The 11,375-nt window shown below is 38.7% G+C and overlaps 1 long non-coding RNA gene across 1 annotated transcript; it reads left to right on the forward strand.

Moving 5' to 3' along the window:
• The first annotated feature begins 3,884 nt into the window (after positions 1 to 3,884).
• On the forward strand, positions 3,885 to 6,026 carry LOC310893659. The gene is made up of 3 exons (XR_014579194.1): positions 3,885 to 3,997; positions 4,231 to 4,292; positions 5,055 to 6,026. It is a non-coding gene; the product is annotated as an uncharacterized lncRNA (long non-coding RNA).
• Positions 6,027 to 11,375: the final 5,349 nt, after the last annotated feature.

The following is an 11,375-nucleotide window of genomic DNA, read 5'->3' on the forward strand; positions in this document are numbered from 1 at the left end:
TAGCATTTGTTCTGCATAAATATATGTAAGGTTTTAAATATATTCACTGAAACCTAAAAAATAAACTACAAGTACAGACTGTTACTAAAGAATAGGTGACCAAATATGGCTCATCCAGCTGGACTGGGGGTGCTCTTACTACTCTTGACTGAAAACCCACTCATGGGCTCCTTGAATACTTGGAGATGACAGTTATTCAACACATCTTAAGGTAGATGTCAGAAAAAAAAATAATATATATACATGTACATATATATATATTTCTGTTTGTAGAACAAATGGGATTTTCTACAAGAGATATATTTCAACACTGTATATAGAGAGCATGGTGGAAATTCATTTCAGCTAAGACTATATATTTAGCCTGTCTAGTTGTAGTCTTCCAACATAATTAATGGAAAGAGTCACACCAATTGAGGATGATACCTTCCCCTTGCTAAGACACTGCTGTGAAGACAGGATGAAATGCCTTCTGGGGATTCTGCTCACTCTCTTTATGTTGCCCAGTAAGGAAGCAGAAACAGTTAGTTTTAACTAGTCACCAAATTATAAATATCAAATTGGCATGAAAAAAACTTCAGGCATTTGAAGGTGAAAAGAGTTGCAAAACTTTCAAGGTAAAGATGCTGGTCTGGGGATGAAGATGCAATTTCTAACTCTACCAGCAAACCTTTATCACATCCCATTGCAGCACGTTCCTTCCTCTTCCTCAGCTGGACTGCAGGGATTACAGAGGCTCCAGGCAGGGATGGTTTGGGTAATGTCAGCCTCAGAAGGACCATGACTTTTGTCAGCATCTGGGCATGAACACAGCACAAACAATACTCTTGTGCTTTAATGTGGAGTATAACCATAGCTGCGTCTTTGCCATTTGCTGGATCCTCCAGCATTTTGCTGGGAATACAGACCCTTGTCAGAGAGGCATTGAAACACTCAAAAGCTGAACAGGACTGCCACTCCTGAAACACTCACAAATCAAAAGGCTGAGCTGTTTGCCACATCTGGGGAGACGCAACGCAAACATTGTCCTATTAAATCTAATTACACTCGAACAAGTATACAGAAGCGTGAAGCTTTCAGGTTCCCATTTCTCATAGACCAATGAATATTATCCCACATTATTTTCTCCTCTCAGAAGAAAAGGTTAAGCATCCATTTGATTGACGGACATCCTTTCGAGAACAGCACCGCAATATAGAAAAATGAGCAGATAGCGTTTAGCACCATATTTTAAAGTCATGCCTAAAAATGTAGGCACAGAAGTGCACTTGAAAGACAGTGAGGTGAGTCAGACATTCAGCAATTACACTGTACTTAAAATGAGTGAGCAGGTTGCTGCTGGGAGGTCATGCGAGATCGCTTTGTCAAGCAGTGTTAAATGAAGCAGTTGCCCCGTGTCTTTCTTCGGAGCTGTTCTGTGAAACACAGCATCTAGTAATTTAAAGGTGAAACGAAGAATAAGGCAAAGAGTTTTGGGAAGAAAAGCCTGGCCATTTCCATTTGATTTCGTTTGCAGGGCCATAGACAAGAAAAGATGAAAGATGACTTTGTGAGTATGTCAGCACACCTTTTACACACCTCAGCTCTGTGCTGAAGGATGAAGAGGGACTCTGAGGGTCTTGTGCAGGAACTTTACACGGTGGTGAGGCTTGGTTCCATGCACTGAGGTTTAGTTCTAGCAACCGCTGATAAGCAAAGTAGCCTGGATGCTGACAGTGTCCCAGTTCCTCCACTGCCAGTGCATATCGGTAGCAAAATCATGATGCAGCTTCTTTTATAGATGCCTTTGTATATCGAATGACATATTCAGCATATACAAGGACTATCCTGGTTCAATATTTTTTTTATGTATTTTGTTCAATATTTTCATCTGGGCTCACTTTTTTTCCTGTCTTTCTTCAGTTTAACCATTCCCAGCATATGACATGAGAGCAAGAAATCTAGCTCTCCTTCCTACATTGAAAAAGAGAAACATTTCAGAAACAGCTCGGTCACACCGATCTCCTCCAAACTTGATGTGAAGCACTGCCCGCAATTCATGTGTAGCATTTTGGCTGTTTGCCTGATTCAGCTACAGATTTGTTGACCTGTGTCCAATATTTGTTCTGGGTCTCCCAAAGCTCTTAGTTCTCCCCAGGTGTCTTCTCCTTCATGCAGTGCAGTTGTATTTAATCTTCCTTCAACAAACAGCAGCACACAGCCTCGGCACCATTCTCCTTGGCATAGTACATGTGCATAATGCAGCAATGGTCATTGTCCCAAAAGGCAAGGATCTAACAATGATTGCTGTGAGAAAGAGATGTCCAGTGTGAAAGTTATACTCCAGCACAGCTTAGCATATTTAAACATCACTAACTTTAAGCTGAATGCTCACAGAGTTTAAACAGCACCGCAAGTGCTGAGCCAACCCTCTCGTTTGTCCTTTGTGGCTGCAGTGAAAGCGCCCGATAGCATTTGCGCTTTAATGGGATTTCAAAAGAGTTTGGAATCCTTTAATAAAACAAAATACAATCAACAGAAAATAAAGCTGCACTTTCAATTAACGAGGACAATTACTTCTAATTGTACAGCTCATGCATTTTTCAAAAGAAGAGATATCATTTTGCCTTAATTGTTAGGTGTGTTGAATAGGCAATTAAAAACACATTAAATTTGGACCCACAGATAACATGAGCAAATTCCTGTCCTGAGCAGATTACAGTTGTGAATGTACCTCTGTTTTTACTTTACAACAAATAAAGGGTCTCCCTGGGCATATTTCCTGGTTCCTCCATTATTGTCACTGCAGATAAGATATCAGCATTTCCATTACAAACAGCTGATATTCAGGGGGATTCAACTAAATGTTCCTGCAGGCAGAACTCTACCATCACTCAGCCCAAGAGAGCTGGCTCTGGGCTGTTTTAACAAACTTTGGGTTGCTTGGTCTCCCTTTAGTCATGCAGCAGCTGCCCTCTGCACTGCAGGGGCCAAGCCTCAGCATTTACCCAGCAGTGAGCACTGTGTGATTTCTGAACCGCAGGTGAAGGAAATCTTCCTAACAGAAATATACCCCTTTGCACCACCACACTGATGTATGCTTTAACCCACTCTAAGGACTACCTCATGATTGCACAAACTTGGTAGAAAAAAGAATTCACCTGATTTCTCTTTCTTTCCTCTGGTCTCAGCCCTGCAAACATTGAACACGTGAGCCAGCTTCACAGAGGAACTTGCTACCCCTTGAACTGAGGCAGGCAAGCCCTGGAAAGCCATGTTCTTTTCTGCTAGACAGTATCATCATGGGATGAATTTACATGTAAATCCATTTGTGCTGCTACTTATCTGCAAAGCAAGAATGGCAAATGCAAAACAATGGCCACAGCTGCATGTACTTTGCAAACGGGGATAGTTTATGTATTCCAGCTCCATCCCTCTTTCTCTTTAAATTCTACTTCCCTCCAACACCCTTTCTCAGTTAAAGAAACTGAAGCTCTCAGAGGGCATTAATAAGAAATATAATTAGTAATTCCCTGAGGTTACTAGAAGTTGGAAGGATAAAGTTTAAGAAAGCCTCCAGGACCCAAAGTTTTGGCTGTCCACCTCCTTGGCCTAAAATGCTGCAGGACTAGCAGAGGGGTGGAAGGGTTCAATCCAGGCCTTCCTGTTCTGCATTCATAACAGATGCTTGGAGATCCAGATTGCTGTCTCTGAAATTCCCAGTGTTAATGCACATTGTAAAATTATTCTAGTTATTTTTCTGTTTATGCAATCCTGTGAATTTTAATCATACCTAAAGTTAATAGGTGACATCATTATACAGAGGATTAAAAAAAAAAAAAGTCCTTTTTCTGGTTAGGTCTGTGCTCAGGAAAGCTCATAGCACATATTTCATTTATTGTGATTTATCATGTAAATAAACTTATTCCATCAACATGTCTTTACCTGAACTGCTTGGATGCCCGGAGCTAAGACAGCAGAGAGCTGACCAGAAGTAAGACTGATCAGATGCTTAAAGGTAAGCCCATCTAAGTACCTGGCTGATTTGGGGCCTCTACTGAAATCCGTTGTGGAAACCTAATTTATTAGGCTTTATTGATTTCTTGCCAGGACAATTTATAGAGCTGCAGAACCCATAACTTCATACAAAGATTCATGTAGAACTAACAGAAGAGTCAAAGACAGTTAGAAAGGGTCTTTGTGCTGATGTATGAGACAAATAAGTAACTCTGGCTCCTGCTGGTCTCCTAGATAGCTCATTTAGTTCTCCAGGAGAAGAGAGCTGGTGATGTGGACCCTGCAACTGCCCTAAGGTCAGTCTTTACCTAGGTGATGGTAGGGGACCAACCCTGTTAATAGGATGTTATTGCCTGGAGTTGTGAGAGCTGTGATGACAGACAGTGATGGAGGGGGTGGAGAGAGCAGTAGGTTTGCTTCCAGGGCTCTGACCAGTCGGATGGAAGTACTGCTATGAAATGATTAATATCAGTTTTTACAAATACAAATAGCATTGCTTCTCTAGCCCGTTAGACCAGGTCTGGTTTTTTAAACACTTTATTTATGTATTTTCTATGATATCCAAGACAAACTTCATACTAATGGGCAGAAAAATTGCTGTACAAATGAGAGCTTTGATAATAAAAAGTGCAAATCTGTTTATTTAACAGAGAGACCTAAACTTCAGCATGCTTTGCTAGATGGCTTTCAAGGCTTTGTGTCCTCACTTTGCTGTCTAATTACCTTGTTCCCATCTGGCAGCCCCACTTTGCACTCTCAATTCTTTCATAAAGGACGTTGCACATTTTGGACTTCACGACTCCCAGCCCAAAAGTTTCCAAAACTTATGGTTAGTGCCATAACTAAGAAACAAAGCCTCAAGCAACAGTTCCTAGCAATGCAACTAACTTGTAGAGACATCTGAGTTGCTTTCAGATGTTGATGCTGACTCCAAAATCTGCCCAGGAAGCAAAGCTTGCCCACACTGCACCATGTATCACTGTGCTGTGTTAACTGCTGGCTCTGGCTGACTTTGGTATCCCTGATGCTACTTCTGAAAGAACATCCTGTGATTTCAGAGCACCTTGGAAGGACACCACTTCTAGTCACCACTCTCAAAAGCCACCTACCAGCTGTTAGGATCTCTCCCAGACTTAGAAGCTCAGTGGCGTGCAGATATCAGGACTGAAACCAGGTCTGATTCACACAATGGATAAGGAGAACTGGAGATCTTCAGACCTGGAACATGTCAGTAGAACTGGCTGGGAATCTTTTGTTTCAAAGCTTCAGAGAGAGGAAAGTTTGTCAGAGCCAAAGATATTTGAAGGGATCAGTTTCTCTGACTTTTTTGATCAGAGTATTTTTATATCGCCACTTCCAGATATTCAAAAATATCTGACTTCAAAGTTATGAAATCTACTTCTTTAAAAACATGCTCAAGCTTGGAAATTTTAATAAACTGATATTCAAATTAATTCAAATTAATATGCATGTATATACATTTAAAGGACAAAACTAAAAACTGAACAACTTGACTAATAAAATTTGAATGGTTTTGTATTTGAATATTTTTGAGACTGGGTTATGGATTTTTCAAGATTGCATGTTTGCAAAATTTCGGATTTTAATTTGATGATAGGAAAACCCTGAAATCTTTCCAATTCTGACAAATTGTTAATTCCTAGTCTGTCGTCTACTCACTCTTGATGGGAAAATTCAAGTAAAAAATGAAAGTTAGACTTGAAATAGAAAATTTCTCTGTGCTACCAAGGAGAGGGCAAACAAATAGCCTCTTGTTTTGTATTCTATTTGCATCTCATATTCAGAAGCACTAGTATAGATAAGGATTTTAAAACAATTTATGTATACATCTGGAAAAAAATCCTCAAATATTAAGTTGATGAATAAATATTTACCTGAAAAAAAGAAAAAAAAAAGTTATTTGGTACAAAATTAAAATATTCCATTTACAGCAAGCCAAGTAGACCAAGTGAATATTTCATACTAAGGAAGGACTTTGCAGTGTGAGATGCATACATATCATGCATTACATTAGGGAGTGCTAAGATGTATTTATAATTCGAAACATTGGACTATTTTAGAGAGAGAAGCAGCTACAGTGTGGAGGATGAGATACCAATAAAAAGGGAAGTAATCTTGAAGAGAGTTGTGCTATATTCCTAGGAAAGCAAGGCAGCAAAAGATAAACTGCAGCCACAGGTGCATACTTAGCTGTCTGCCTTTATAAATATGTATCAACTAAAAACAAGTACATCTGGTACATCTGTCTCAATACCTGTGTAAAAACCCAATCAATATGAAGGATAACAGAGTAGGGGTTTGGTCTGGTGAATGCACAGATGTTGTAAGATATGGATATGTTAATAGAAGTCTGGGATGGTAATGAGTGTATGGTTACTTCTATAAATACACACGCGTGGGCTGTTTGCACTGAACTTTGCTCTCCTGGGCAATGCTGAAGCAGCAGTTTGCCATTGCTCTTCTTGACTGGGTCACTGCTAATCAATAGCTATATAAATCAGTGCTTCTAGGCCACAGGCAGTCTGATGCCTTGTGTAAACACTTGTCAGGTTCAATTAACAGCCAGGTCTGTTGTTCTCCCCTTCTCTTGTCTTGCCGTTGCACTGAGCACAGCGTACTATTTTTTGTCTCCGTAGTTGTTCTCTTCTGATGATGACAAAGGGAAAGGCACCTCAGCCTCCTCTATCAGTGGGACTTCCAGGCTTGGTGATCTGCTCCTAACTCCATTAGCCTGAGACGCGATTCCCTCCTGTGTAATCAGTAGGGAATTGGTCTCCCTTTGTAAAAAAGCTCAGCTGGAAAAGGAGCATGTGAATATGGATGGAAAATAATGCATTGTGTGACCCCAGGTGTGCACAGACCAACCAAATGGAGCACACCTGCATGACAAACCATGGCTTGGAGGGCAATGAGGTAATAGTTTTGGTACCATGAATCATCTTTGTCAAAGGTTAATAGTCTGTTGCATTCATCATTATTTACATGTTTCTATAAAAAGTGATGTCCAATTAAGATATATAGGCTTATTGATACACACACACACACACATGTTTCCACCATCTGCAGGGAAAATTCCATTTACAAAGAACAAACAATGTAGTCAGAGCTTAACTAAGCCTTGAGTCAGCAATTGCACATTGCAACCACCTTTAGTAAATAAATTATTTATCTGCTGGCCAACTGATACTGGCATTGCCAATAGAGTATACATGTTAGCATTCTTTTTCAGAAGTGCTGCTGTCATGTTTTAATATCAAATAAGTGAATTAAGCAAAGCTTCAGATATGTTTGAGACTTCCAGGGTAAAAAGAAAGGGTGCCCAAGGCCAGGTTTGCCTCCAGGCTAGTCTGTGGAGATATCTGGAAGACATAAGATGAATACAGAAAGAAACTAGCTGTAAGTCAAAAAAAAGAGAGAAAACTAAAGAAGCAGAAAAGAGGCAGAATACTTGCAGGAGAAGCAGAAACTATTTAAAAACATGTCTTAAATACTTTTGGAGTAAATAAGCATGAACCATCCAAAAACAATTCAAAATTTCTTGTCAAATCTCACAACCATGTAATTAATAATAGAAGGAGGCAATTAGCTTAAAAAGTGGAAGCCGTACTAAAATGTAGAGAAGGAGAACTAATTCTGACAAGTGTAACACTACTAGAAGACAGCCCACAAAACAAAACCAAGGAGCAATTTGCTAAATATCTATAGTGAGGCCTTCATTACAAACAGTAGAAGCAGAAGGCCCACAGGAGACCTGACATGACCAGGGCAAGACAGCGGTGCTCAGGAAGGGACAGCCGTCACAGGAAAGCTGAACGAGCCCCATGCAATGGTGCTCAGAAGGGAGGAAAGCTGAGGGGTTCCCACCTCAGAGCTATGATCTATGTGGGATGTGTTGGACGAAACGAACCATCAAAGCAGCAGTAGATGTCAAATGTGTCTGAGGCCACCACACAGCGGGAAAACAAATCAGTGAGTTGCCTCCTGCACCAAGCAACCTGTAGAAAACTATCTTAAAGACCTTATATGTATTATAATATCTCTTATTATATCCATGGCTACACTGAGGAAGGGTCAATACGGTTTATGCATCTTTTGTTAGAGCTTTGTAAGGAGTCAGCAAGCATGAGGAAAAATGTGATTGAGCTGATATAGCATACTTAAAATTTTTAAGAGCTTTGGACAGTATCCCTTCCCAAAAGCTTTAAGAGAATCTAGGTGGACAGATAAGAAGAGAAACTATCTCCTTACAGCTTAATACGTACTTAGAACACAAGAAACAAAAAGAATAACAGATAACTTAGAGTGAAGGAAAGTTGCCAGGGAAGTCCCTCAAGGATCTCTTCCAGAGTTTGTTCTGCTCAGCATATTCATAAATGGTCTGGAAAAAGAATAAATAACACAGAATTATTCAGAATAGTCAATTCTGTGTTGATTTCAAAGACTCACAAAAGGATTTCACAATACTGAGTGACAGTATGATAAGATTGCAGTCAAATTTAAATACTTATGAATACAAAGTAATGCATTTAGTTGAAAAAAAAAAACATAGCCACATGTTCAAAATTATAGGTTGTGGGAATTATAGAGAGGGAAGAAAAGGATAGGAGAGATCTCTATAGCTAGGCACTGTACAGACAAGAAAAATTGCAAATAATTATTCACAATGTCTTACTGCCCAAGAAATAGGCAGTCTGAAATAAAATGATCAGATGGAAGGTTTAACAAAAACAAATGAAATTATTTTTTCATACACTTCATAATTAAAGTGTAGAACTCATTGCCACAGGAAACTGTAGAGACAAAAGCAAAATATGGCTCACAAGAGAGATTAAACTTACTGATAGAGAATATGTCAATGCATGTTATCACTGGCTGAGAAATTCTTTGAACTGTTCCTTGCCAGGAGCTGGTAGGGTATACCAGATAAAGAGAGCTCCCCACATGACCTGTTCATCCTCATCTCTGTGAATCACTAATAGAGACCAACTAAATGCATTCTGTTTAGCCCAGGTTGATGGGTCTTACATTTTTAATAACACCTTTCTTACCCAGTTTTGCAAAGAAGCCACTAAACCAAACTGTTGTAAATCTATATAAAAACTAGAGGAGGTATGGGAAAAAAATAAAATTATATACTACTTTTTAAATTTCCAGCCTACAGAAAAATTGATTATTTTCCTTGTTTTCTTATTTTAGCTATTAGTGTCAAAACTGGAATAGTAACAATTTTTTAACCTTATATAATGCTATCTTTAAAAAAGAAAAAAAAAAAACACTTTTTTAGCATGGTGGAATCAGTAAAATCATAAAATCAACTTTCCTACAGAAAAGCTTCCTACTGAATAATGGACACAGACAAAAACAAAATAAAGCAACCTATGTAGAAATACAGTAAATATATGTTCTTCAAAGCATACAACTTGGAAGTTAATTTGAAAATTATTGGAATAATATCCATATCTTAAGCTGCATCCCTGCTTCCCCATTGCCGTGGCTTTGCATAGACTTGATTCTACAAAGCTGGTATCCTGCGTAGCAATATCATGAACAAGTATCATGACCATCAATCAAGAACAGAAAGTGTCCTCCTTGTCAGTAGTGATTCAATGCATGGCTTTAACCATATCAGAAACAAGAAGATACAAACATAATCAAAGGATGGAAGCAAATTGCAGACTCCATCCAATTACACAGTTCAAATTCTTAAATCATATAAACCACAAGTCAGGCATTCCAGTTCAGTATAGTTCAGAAGAATAAAAAAATATATATTTGGGAAAAAAAAGTCATTTTGTCTGAAAGCAAAACATTGCAAGCCAGCCATGAGCTATAAGTTCAAACACCTTTGATAAAAGCTTCTATTCATTTGCAGTTTATTGCATAGCATGAAGCTGCCCACTCTGGTTATATTTTGTTTTAAAATGCTGTGAACAGTAAAATATAAGAAGATTAATCAGATGCAATATATATTCATTAGGTAAATATTGAGATGCTGAATCAAATAGATTACTTTGCATAAACATTTCTCATAAAGTATGAGTGGGTATCATATTTAATAAAAATCACAAACAAGTGGAGAATGATTGCCCTGCTCACAAAAGCAATATAAAATAAACACCTTCATCAGCAACAGTTTCACCACTTACCTCCAAAAGCTATTCATATATACAATCCATTTATAACAGTAAACTAGATCTGGGTTCTGCAGCTTTACAATTATTATTCCCTCAAGAGGGAGACAATATGCAACTTTATGGCAACTTTTCCTTTACTTTATATTACACATAAATTATTGTCAGGTCACAGGGAGCAGAATAAGCAGAAAAAGTCCCATTTTCTTTTTACTTCTTCTTCTCTCTTTTTTATTTATTTATTTTCCTTGCTCCTCATTTTGAGGGGAAAAAATAAATAAAAGATTGTTTTCTATGACAATATTTCTTTCCACATTAAAATATAATAACTATTTGGGAAGAAGAACGGTCTATAGGTCAAGTTTTATTACTGTCCATTAAGAGACCAGTCATTGCTACAGAAGGGCAGAAAATCAACTATATTGCAGAATCAGTGTAGCACTGAAAAAGAAGAAGGAAAAAATGAGAAAGGAGTGCACAGTTTGTTGGAACAACACAGAGGTTCATCATAAAATCTTCTTCCTTAGCACAGGTGAAAGCCAGGGGACCATGAGAACAGTCGATCACTTGAGGGCCAGCACACAAAGCTGCCCAGAGCCAGCACAGCACTGGAGAAAGGCTGCTGCCCTGCTGTGGAGGAGAGCAGTATCTATTTCAGATTCCTTCAGTATAAAACTAAAATCTAACTTAGTCAGTGTCCTAGCTCCAACATTACACCCCTCCATATGACAGCTCTGTCTCCCAGTGTAACATATGGCATTGAGGTCAGCATCCAACACTATCTGAAGCAGTCTAGGCTGCACCCAAAATACACTGAACTGCACTATTGTTTGGAAAAAATATGTTCTCCCCCAGCCAGAAAAGCCTATGGGATTTAACAGTGTCCAATGTTTTCATCACTGGAGACTTCTTTTCTCTACACAAACACCATGTGCTTTCAATTGCAGACTAGACTATACAAAACCTGGATTATACAAGTTTACTGAGATCTAATGTATACTAACCATGTGCTTTCTATTCTTTATCATGCAGAAGTTAAAATGCTGTTAAAAGCTGAAGTATAGCCTTGTACTTCTGGTGTAATGTGCTCTAGGAAGAACTCTAGAAAATTAAACAGTGGGGGAGAAATGAGCAGAAATGCTGGGTAGAGAAAAGTTGCAAGCTATAGAACACAGCACACACCTAACCACCACTAACAAGTGTCATACAGTCAAATACGAGGTCATA

The sequence above is a fragment of the Anser anser genome, assembly GCF_964211835.1.
Source record: "Anser anser genome assembly, chromosome: 2".
NCBI classification, from domain to species: domain Eukaryota; kingdom Metazoa; phylum Chordata; class Aves; order Anseriformes; family Anatidae; genus Anser; species Anser anser.